Raw genomic sequence first — 10,791 nt, 5'->3', positions numbered from 1 at the left:
TTCATTGATTTAATCCAGTCCGGTAGAAATATCAGAAAAAAGATGGGAGTGCCTTTTTCGCAAACATGAATAGATATATATGGTATATGTTTATCGTATTATATTATTTATTTTTAACAGCCCCCTCACAAAAAAATTTCTTCGAGTCGGGAGGCTAAAGAAAAAGTGCTGAAAAAAGTGATGAAAAGTTTTCTATTTTTATAGCTAGTTTTCTAGTTAGAATTGATATTGTTCGTACCTCTCGAACAATCTAATATGAATAACTCGCTATTCGCTCGGGTTATCGGCCATAATAATTATGTAGGAGAGATGGCCGAGTGGTTCAAGGCGTAGCATTGGAACTGCTATGTAGACTTTTGTTTACCGAGGGTTCGAATCCCTCTCTTTCCGCACCTTCACCTAATTCGCCAATGTAACTGACTACAATGTATCAAATCAAATAAGAACAGATACTAAAGAGTTAGACCCTTCTTTGATATAGATTCTCTATTCCCAATTTCTTTTTAATACGGAATACGTAAAATAGCGTACAGGGGATGAAAATCTACCTACGGATCTATCATACATGAATAGGAGAAAAATAAAATTTCCGAATCAAATCCCTTACCCTGTCTTCCTTTACTTAACCTTAACTCAGGTGAAAAGGGAGCAGAACCCTTGTTTTGTTATTTTAGTTAGGTTTAAGTCTGACGAGAATAATATTCTACGACAAGCAATTCATTTATTTTCAAACCGACCCATTTCCTATCTATTATTTGATTGACTAATCCTTTATATTGTAATGTGTGAAGGGTCAAATGCTTTGGTAATTCCTCATGGGTGGATGAATCAAGATAATTTTGAATCAGAGTTCTAGATTTTTGTTCATCCCTCGCTGAAATAATATCTCGGGGTTTGCAGCGATAACTTGGTATATCTACTGTACGACCATTAACTAAAATATGTCTATGGTTAACTAATTGGCGGGCTTGAGGAATAGTTGAAGCCATACCTAATCGAAAAAGGATGTTATCCAAACGCATTTCAAGTAATTGTAGTAAAACCTGACCTGTTGACCCTTTTGCTTTTCTGGCAATACGAACGTATTTAAGTAATTGTCGTTCTGTAAGGCCATAATGAAAACGCAATTTTTGTTTTTCTTCTAAACGAATACGATATTGAGATTTTTTACCGGAGCGCGATCGGTTTCTAAGATCGCTTCCGGCTCTAGGACTTTTACTAGTTAGTCCCGGTAAAGCCCCCAGACGGCGTATTTTTTTGAAACGAGGCCCTCGGTAACGCGACATAAAGACTCCTTATTAATTTGAATTTTATTGAAATTTCATAAACCTAAATTAAAACTGAACTAAATGAAGCGAAATCGACTGAAGGATTGTACTACAAATATTAATGAGATGAATTGGATCAATATCCATACTTTTTTGTATTGTATATAATGTATATTGTATATAATGTATACAAAAAATAGAAATTAAAATAAAATATATATAATATATAAATATATTAAATATAAAATATATATTAAATATAAAATATAAAAATTAAAATCTAAAAATTAAACCAAAAAAAGTTTCCTTTTTTTTTTTCTTGATTTATTCTGCAAAGATCTAACTCCTCCAATTTTATTCCTAATTGAAAGTTTCTACGACATAATAAACGGATCGTTGACCTTTGGAAAGAAAAGGGGAAAAAGCTTTTTCAATGTTCTTTGATTTCAAAAAAACATTATCAATCATGTAAAAAAGTAAAAAAGCAAACAAATAGAGAAAGCCGGCTATCGGAATCGAACCGATGACCATCGCATTACAAATGCGATGCTCTAACCTCTGAGCTAAGCGGGCTCAAATAATAGAAATTTTGTATCCATAGGAATTCAGCAAACTATTACGATCTTATCTATTAACTATCTATTAGTTATTCATAATTACTATGAATTATTAATATGAATTATAGACTAGAATTTAGAAAAACTAGAATTTTAAATTTTAAATGCCATATTTATGCCATACATAATTTATGCCATATTTAATATAATCATATTTAATATAATGATATATAATAATATATAATAATATATAATAATGGTAGATTCAATCTAATATTCAATCTAATATTGATAGAATATAATAATTAAGAATAGAATAATATAATTCTATTTGATTATATTTTAATCATTCTATTTGATTATATTTTAATCATATTAAAAATGATATTTTAATTTAATCATATTTTAATTTAATCATATTAATATTTAATAACATTATATTTAATAATATTAAATTATAATAATATTATTATAATTTAATTCTAATTTTATTATAATTATAAAAATTATAAAAATAAATTATAAATATATTTATAATTTTTATAATTATTTATTATTTATCTCTATATTATATATTTTTATTTTATATTTATTTTATTATATGTTATCTTTATTCTATTAGTCTATTCTATTTAGTATTCTATTCTATTTAGTATTATATTCTATTTAGTATTATATATATAATTTAGTATTATATATATATTAGTATAATATTAGTATACTAAGTATAATATTACTATATTTTTTATTTTATATTTTTAGTATTTTTTAGTATATTTTTAGTATATTTTACATTTAAATTATATATAATTTTTTTTTTTTATATAGATATAGATATAGATTTAATTTAATAGATAGATTTAATTTTAATATAGATAGATAGATTTAATATAGATTTAATTTATTTATATTTAATATTTATTTATATTTAATATAGATTTAATATATATTTAATTTATTTATATTTAGTTTAGAATTATAAATAGAGTCTAATAATTAGATAATTATAGTGAAAATATTTTTATGCATTTATATATAATTTATATTTATATATAATTTATATATATATTATCATTATATAAATGATACGTTATAAGTCTAAATAATTAGAATGAAACTTTGTTTTTTAGACTAACTAATTCGAATTATCTTCGAAGTCGAAATAGAAATGAATGGAATAATTAGTTCTAGCTATTATGCTATTATACTAGAAAATAAATAATTAATAATGAATAAATTTTAAAATGAATAAATTTTAATAATGAATAAATTCAATTTTCATTTTTATTTTTATTTTTTTAGTTATCTTATTATGGTTATATAGGATAGTCTAATAAAAGAATAAGAATAAAAATAAAATTAAAGAAAAAAGAAAAGATGCAACCCATAGAAATGAAATCCAGATCATAATGAGAGATGAGAGACTCCTTTCTTTTGTTTTCATTCATAAAGGCGGAAGCTAAGACGAAAAAAAAAAAAAAAATCGACCGTTCGAGTAAATTGCCTGAGAAAACTGAGAGTAAGGGGGGCATATATATGTTATGGAATATCCATCTATATTGAATTGCGAATACAGAAATGATAAAATATTTTCTGATTGGACCAAATAAATACGGGTCTCCGATAGAGACGAAAGAAGATAAACAAACAAGAAATAAAATAGGTAAAGACCCTTCGATATAAGAATCAGTATCTATATCTACTAAATTCAATACTAAATTCAACGGTTTTCGCATAAAAAGAAAGAAAATAAATAAATGAAAGAAAGGGGAAAGGAAGGGAAGGAGAAAGGGGGAAGGAAGTGCATCCTAATGAGATCCTAATCTCAAGACACAAAGGGGATATGGCGAAATTGGTAGACGCTACGGACTTAATTGGATTGGATTGAGCCTTGGTATGGAAACCTACTAAGTGATAACTTTCAAATTCAGAGAAACCCCGGAATGAAAAATGGGCAATCCTGAGCCAAATCCTATTATTTTACGAAAATAAACAAAGGTTCAACAAGCGAGAATAATAAAAAAGGGATAGGTGCAGAGACTCAATGGAAGCTATTCTAACAAATGGGGTTGACTGTTGGTAAAGGAATCCTTATATCGAAACTCCAGAAAGGATGCAAGATATACCTATATAAAATATAAAATAAATAGGTATACTAATGAAAAACCAAAAAAGACGACTCGAACCCGTATTTTTTTTATTTATATGCAAAATCAATTTATATGAAAAATAAAAAGAATTGTTGTGAATCGATTCCAAGTTGAAGAAAGAATCGAATAGAATATTCATTAATCAAATCATTCACTCCATAGTCTGATAAATCTTTTGAAAAACTGATTAATCGGACGAGAATAAAGATAGAGTCCCGTTCTACATGTCAATATCAATACCGACAACAATGAAATTTATAGTAAGAGGAAAATCCGTCGACTTTAAAAATCGTGAGGGTTCAAGTCCCTCTATCCCCAACCCCAAAAAGCCCGTTTGCTATCTATTTATTTTATCCTACCCTTTTTGTTAGTGGTTCAAAGTTCCTTATGTTTCTCATTCATCCTATTCTTTTCCATTTTACAAGCGTATCCTAGCAGAATTTTGTTCTCTTATCACAAGTCTTGTGATATGATATATTGTGATATATATATGATATACGTACAAATCAACACCCTTGAGCAAGGAATACCTATTTGAATGATTCATAATCCATATCATTACTCATACTGAAATTTACAAAGTCTTCCTTTTAAAGATCCAAGAAATTCCCCTTTTAATTTAATACTTTTTCGTTTTTTTTTTTGTTTTCATTTTTAAGTGACATAGACCCAAGTCATCTAGTATTATGAGGATAATGCGTCGGTAATGGTCGGGATAGCTCAGTTGGTAGAGCAGAGGACTGAAAATCCTCGTGTCACCAGTTCAAATCTGGTTCTCGGCGTATGATTAATTTGTATGAGTATCTACTCTACAAATTAATTGATATAGATCGACATAATACATACTTATCTAGCTAGCTATCTGGAAGTAAACCCTCTCTTTATTTATTTTTTTTTTTTTTTTTGTTTCTATTTTTTAGATGAGCAAAGAGTCTATTATAATTATAATGTAGTAAAAAAAATAAATAATGTAGTAAAAGAAAAAAATTTCATTATCTTTCCTCTTCTTTTTTATTTGTTCACGCTGTGGCTCCTCACATTCAAAAAGAATGTTAATACTTCATACATATTTAATTAAAAAAAAAGATTAAAATAGTTGGTTGAAAGGCCCAACCAAAAGTCTGGTCTAGAGGAGTTCAAGGATAGAAATAACCAAGACTCATCTCAGCTACAGTACAAATAGAATCCGATTCCCTTTCATTTATTTATTTGTATTCTCTTTCATATTCCATTTCTTCATTCCTTTCTATGTGACTCTCTAGAGTTCATCTAAGTGATGTGCGCGATACAAAGTTCACGGTATAGAACCCTTGTTGTTCATCCTATTGTCTCGGCTCGTCCGAAATAAAATAAAAAGGTATCTTCAAAAATCGAGAATTTCAATGATGTATTGTCTTTTATTTCTTTTTATTTATTAGCCTATCCATAAGAATACGAATGAAACCTCAATTCCTCCGTTTGAGCTAGAAGAGAATGTACAAATATTCCTTGAATATTTGAAGTTGTAATTAGTTTCTTATCATTCAATGAGCGTCTTGTATTTCATAAAAATTGGGGGCAATGTAATCCTTACGTAAAGGCCACCCTATCCAACTTTCGGGCATTAAGATACGTTTCAGTCGTGGATGATTCTCATAAGAGATTCCCAACATGTCATAAGATTCTCGTTCTTGAAAATCCGCACTTTTCCAAACCCAGAAAACAGACGGAATTCTAGGGTTACTCCTTGGAGCAAATACTTTTATACATACTTCTTCCGGTTGATCTACACCATACTCTATTCTCGTAAGATGATACACACTGGCTAACAGTCCGCCTGGTGCTACATCATAAGCACATTGGGAACGTAGATAATTGTAACCATATACATATAAAATAACAGCAATGGAATGCCAATCCTCGGGCTTTATTTGTAAAGTCTCTATTCCTTGGTAATCGAAGCCCAAAGATCTATGAACTAGCCCGTGTTTGACTAGCCAAACAGACAAACGGCCCTGCATCTTTTTTATCTCTCCCGCACTTTTCTTTTTTATTTGTAATTTGTATAAGATAAGTATTTCACATTTACGATGAAATCGAATTTATGAAGATTAATTCGTTGTTTGTTATTCTGTTTCTGAATCCTACCTAATTCACTAATTCGTGGGAAGATATTGAACTTTTGTAGTTGAAAAATGTTTCAGGAGGAATCTCTGAAGTAGATGGTGGTTGATAGAGTAATCCTTGATTATAATTTCCAGTATGAGTACTGCGTACAAGACAAAACTTGTGATTGGTAGTAAAACACCGATCCCCCTGTTGAGATCTAATTCGATCTTCATAGATTTCGCGAGATATTTTCTTACGAAGTTTTGTTATAGCATCTATAACTGCCTCGGGTTTAGGGGGACAGCCCGGCAAATAGACATCCACAGGAATTAGCTTATCGACTCCCCGAACAGTACTATAAGAATCAGTACTGAACATCCCTCCTGTAATTGTACACGCGCCCATAGCAATAACATATTTAGGTTCGGGCATTTGTTCATATAATCTCACTAAAGAGGGAGCCATTTTCATTGTTACTGTTCCAGCTGTTAAAATTAGGTCCGCTTGTCTAGGACTCGATCTTGGGACCAGCCCATAACGATCAAAGTCGAATCGTGAGCCTATTAATGAAGCAAATTCAATGAAGCAACAACTGGTACCATAAAGAAGCGGCCATAAACTGGAGAGTCTTGACCAATTTGAAAGATCATTTAATGTAGTTGAAATAACTGAGTTTTGGGTTGTTCGATCAAGTAAGGGAAATTCAATGGAATTCATACTCAATGTTATTATTATTTTTACTTTTTTCTTTCTTTTTATTATCTGAATATTCAGGAACTAAGACCATTCCAATGCTCCTTTTCGCCATGCATAAACTGAACCAACAATTAGGATAAGCACGAAAATTAAAGCTTCTATGAATACGGGTACCCCCAATACATCGAAACTCATTGCCCATGGATAAAGAAAAACCGTTTCAACATCAAAAACAACAAAAACTAGAGCAAACATATAATAACGGATTCGAAATTGTAACCAAGCATCGCCCATTGGTTCTATACCCGATTCATAACTAGAAAGTTTTTCTGGACCCTTTCTAATCGGGGCTAAAACTCCAGAAATTAGAAATGCCAAAATAGGAATAGCACTTGATATTATTAGAAATGCCCAGAAAATATCATATTCGTAAAGCAGAAACATAGACGAACTCCTATGAATGTGAAAAATAGACCGGATTAGTCGATTCGACCTGGAATTCATTGTCAAGTCATCCACAACTGTTTGTTTAGTCAAACCAACAATTCAGTTTGATCGAATCGTCTAGTTTCGTTTGTTTGCTGTTGCGTTTTAAGATTTATTGATTGGAATTAATCCTATTTACATTTCACTTATTTCGATTTAATTTCGATATAGTACTAATTTGTATTCGATATAGTACTAATTTGTATAGTAATAGTATAAATAGATATTTATACTATTACATTTATACTATTACATAGATATTTATACTATTACTATATAGTATAGTAGAATACTATACAAATCCAAAACAAGTAAAACTTTTTTGTTTTCACTTCATTTCGTATTTTTCTAAATAAAAGGAATTCTAATATATAACTAATATCTAATATGTATTAGAAATAAAAAAAAAAAAAAAAAAACCTTTTCTCTTTTCTATTATCTTATTATCTATTATATATATAGAATATATATAGAATATAGAATAAATTTATATATATATTATATAGTATATTATATAGTTATATATAGAATATAGAATAAATTTATATATAGTTATATATAGAATACATTTTTTATTTTCTATCTATATTTTATAGATATTATATCTTTTTATAGATATTATCTATATATATATTATCTATATATATATATTTAATATATATTATATATATTTATGAGATTCTGTTGAAATGCGCTTTTGTTTTCAGTTTCTGAGCGATCTCCCTGTGAGCGAGCTTATGGGAATGATTTTAACCAAGCAACTGGAAGCGACCAGTTCCAATCAACAAAGAATACAATAATTAGGAAAAAAACTATACAACTTTTTTTATTTGTATTTGGATATTCTTTATTGTTTTAGTTTGCTTTAGTTTTAAGAATATTATTTTCATTTCATTTTTATTAATTTAATAAATATTTTTTTATTAATTTAATAAATATTTTAAATTAATAAAATATAAAAATTAATAAAATATAAAAATTAATAAAATATAAAAATTAATAAAATATAAAATAAAAATATAAAATATAGGGCTATACGGACTCGAACCGTAGACCTTCTCGGTAAAACAGATCGAACTGATTATTATCAAAATGATTCGACCTATTTCAAAGACCCAACATGCATTTTTTTGCATTGGGCTCTTTCATTAACTGATAGAAATATCAGTTAGTCTACCATATATATATTTTTTCTCTTAGAAAAAAAAGGAAGATGGTTCCATGTGCTCTGATTCATTACTGATACAGGAGCACTACCAAAGTGTTTCAAAGAAGGGAAAGTTTATCTTGACGTAGGTCTGCTTCTGGCCTAGATCAACCTAAGTTAAATGAAGTCTCTATCATCCTGATTAAAAAATCAAAGATGAAACTTCATACACCTTAAGATTCATAGGACGAAAAGAGAATTTTTGAGGTCCTTATACTCATTATGCCTAGCATTGAATAGACTGGGTATTCGCCCTATCAATATCTCAAATCAATGATAGGTTCGATTCGGATCCTGCTCCTGCCTAAACGGCACCCGAATCGAACCAAACCATTTGTCAGGCTATTGTTCTCTTGTTTTGTTCCTTCAAAGTAATGGAGTAAGACATCGATTTCTCAAAAGGATCAATTTTTTTTGATTGCATGATAGACTCCCCTGAAAAACATTGGCGCGCGTGTAAACGAGGTGCTCTACCTAACTGAGCTATAGCCCTTGTGTTTGTGATACATATTTTATCATATTATTTAGATAATTTCTTGTCAAGATGAATATTACATGATCCAACATCATAATCATACCTTTTTGGTCGGTTTGATTGGTATTGCTTAGAAGTAATATCGGATTTATAATCCATCGATGTGATAGGTCCCTTTTCTTTCTCTTTATGATTCCTTATGATAATAAATGACCTACTTAACTCAGTGGTTAGAGTATTGCTTTCATACGGCGGGAGTCATTGGTTCAAATCCAATAGTAGGTAGAACTTATTAGATACCATTGATCCCGGTGTCTAATAAGTTTTTCTACCCACCTTCTTTTATTGATTTTCTATCTTTTTCATCCTATTCTATTTCCGTTTTCAATTTTCAAATTTTTCGTTAGATCAAATTTCACTATTTCACTTTTGATTGTATTTGATTCTATTTAATCAGCAGAATAAAAATGGGATGTAGAAACGAAAGTTCTGTTTATACGGAAATTCTTTCGATTAACCAACTAGTTACGAAATCGCGTTGATAGCCTTTACTCGTGTCCTAGCCCATCTGAGAGCTAGATTTGCCTCAATTGTTTGCCTCTTGCCTTCAGCTTTCCTCAAGTTAGCTTCCGCTATTTCAAGAGCTTGCTGAGCTTCTTGTGGATCAATGTCACTACCCTTTTCCGCATCCTTTCCAAAAATAGTGATTTCATTATTGACTATTCTAGCAAAACCACCCATCAGAGCCATCGTTAACCATTGGTCGTTAAGGCGTATTCTCAAAATACCTATATCTACAACTGTGGCAATAGGCGCGTGATTTGGTAATACGCCAATTTGTCCGCTATTAGTAGATAAAATGATTTCTTTCACTTCTGAATCCCAAACAATTCGATTATGGGTGAGTACGCAAAGATTTAAGGTCATTTATTCAATTTGCTCTCCATTTCTAAGTTCGTAGCCTTCGCAGTAGCTTCATCGATGTTACCTACCAAATAAAAGGCCTGTTCAGGAAGACCGTCTAATTCTCCGGAAAGGATCAATTGAAATCCTCTAATTGTTTCTGCTAGGCCAACATATTTCCCCGGGGAACCAGTAAATACTTCCGCTACGAAAAAGGGTTGTGATAAGAAACGCTCAATTTTTCGCGCTCTTGCTACGGTTAAGCGATCCTCTTCGGACACTTCGTCCAACCCCAGGATAGCTATAATGTCCTGAAGTTCTTTGTAACGTTGTAAGGTTTGCTTAACCCTTTGCGCAGTTTCATAATGTTCCTTTCCAACGATTCGAGGTTGGAGCATAGTTGACGTTGAGTCTAAAGGATCTACCGCTGGATAGATACCTTTGGCAGCTAATCCTCTTGATAGTACGGTAGAAGCATCTAAATGCGCAAATGTTGTGGCAGGGGCAGGGTCGGTCAAATCATCCGCGGGTACATAAACTGCTTGAATAGAAGTTATGGATCCCTCCTTGGTAGAAGTAATTCTTTCTTGTAAAGAACCCATTTCGGTACTAAGGGTGGGTTGATAACCCACAGCGGAAGGCATTCTACCCAATAAGGCAGATACTTCGGATCCCGCTTGGACAAAACGGAAGATATTGTCTATAAATAGAAGTACGTTTTGTTTATTAACATCTCGGAAATATTCCGCCATAGTTAGGGCAGTCAACCCAACTCTCATACGAGCTCCTGGCGGTTCATTCATCTGACCGTAGACTAAAGCCACTTTTGATTCCGCAAGATTTTGTTCATTAATTACTCCAGATTCTTTCATTTCCATGTAAAGATCATTTCCTTCACGAGTACGTTCACCTACTCCGCCAAATACGGATACACCCCCATGAGCTTTGGCAATGTTGTTGA

At 30.8% G+C, this 10,791-nt stretch overlaps 3 non-coding genes across 3 annotated transcripts; 2 read left to right on the top strand and 1 right to left on the bottom strand.

Moving 5' to 3' along the window:
- Window positions 1–303: 303 nt before the first annotated feature.
- Window positions 304–390, top strand: TRNAS-GGA (transfer RNA serine (anticodon GGA)). Its single transcript has one exon. It is a non-coding gene; the product is annotated as a tRNA-Ser (tRNA).
- Window positions 391–1,768: 1,378 nt separating this feature from the next.
- TRNAT-UGU (transfer RNA threonine (anticodon UGU)) lies at window positions 1,769–1,841 on the bottom strand. Its single transcript has one exon. It is a non-coding gene; the product is annotated as a tRNA-Thr (tRNA).
- Window positions 1,842–4,684: 2,843 nt separating this feature from the next.
- On the top strand, window positions 4,685–4,757 carry TRNAF-GAA (transfer RNA phenylalanine (anticodon GAA)). Its single transcript has one exon. It is a non-coding gene; the product is annotated as a tRNA-Phe (tRNA).
- Window positions 4,758–10,791: the final 6,034 nt, after the last annotated feature.

The sequence above is a fragment of the Durio zibethinus genome, unplaced genomic scaffold, assembly GCF_047325235.1.
Source record: "Durio zibethinus cultivar Kanyao isolate XHJ-2024 unplaced genomic scaffold, ASM4732523v1 HiC_scaffold_299, whole genome shotgun sequence".
Lineage (NCBI taxonomy): Eukaryota > Viridiplantae > Streptophyta > Magnoliopsida > Malvales > Malvaceae > Durio > Durio zibethinus.
Note: the sequence above shows the minus strand (reverse complement) of the source record. Positions and strands in the feature narration are given on the sequence as shown.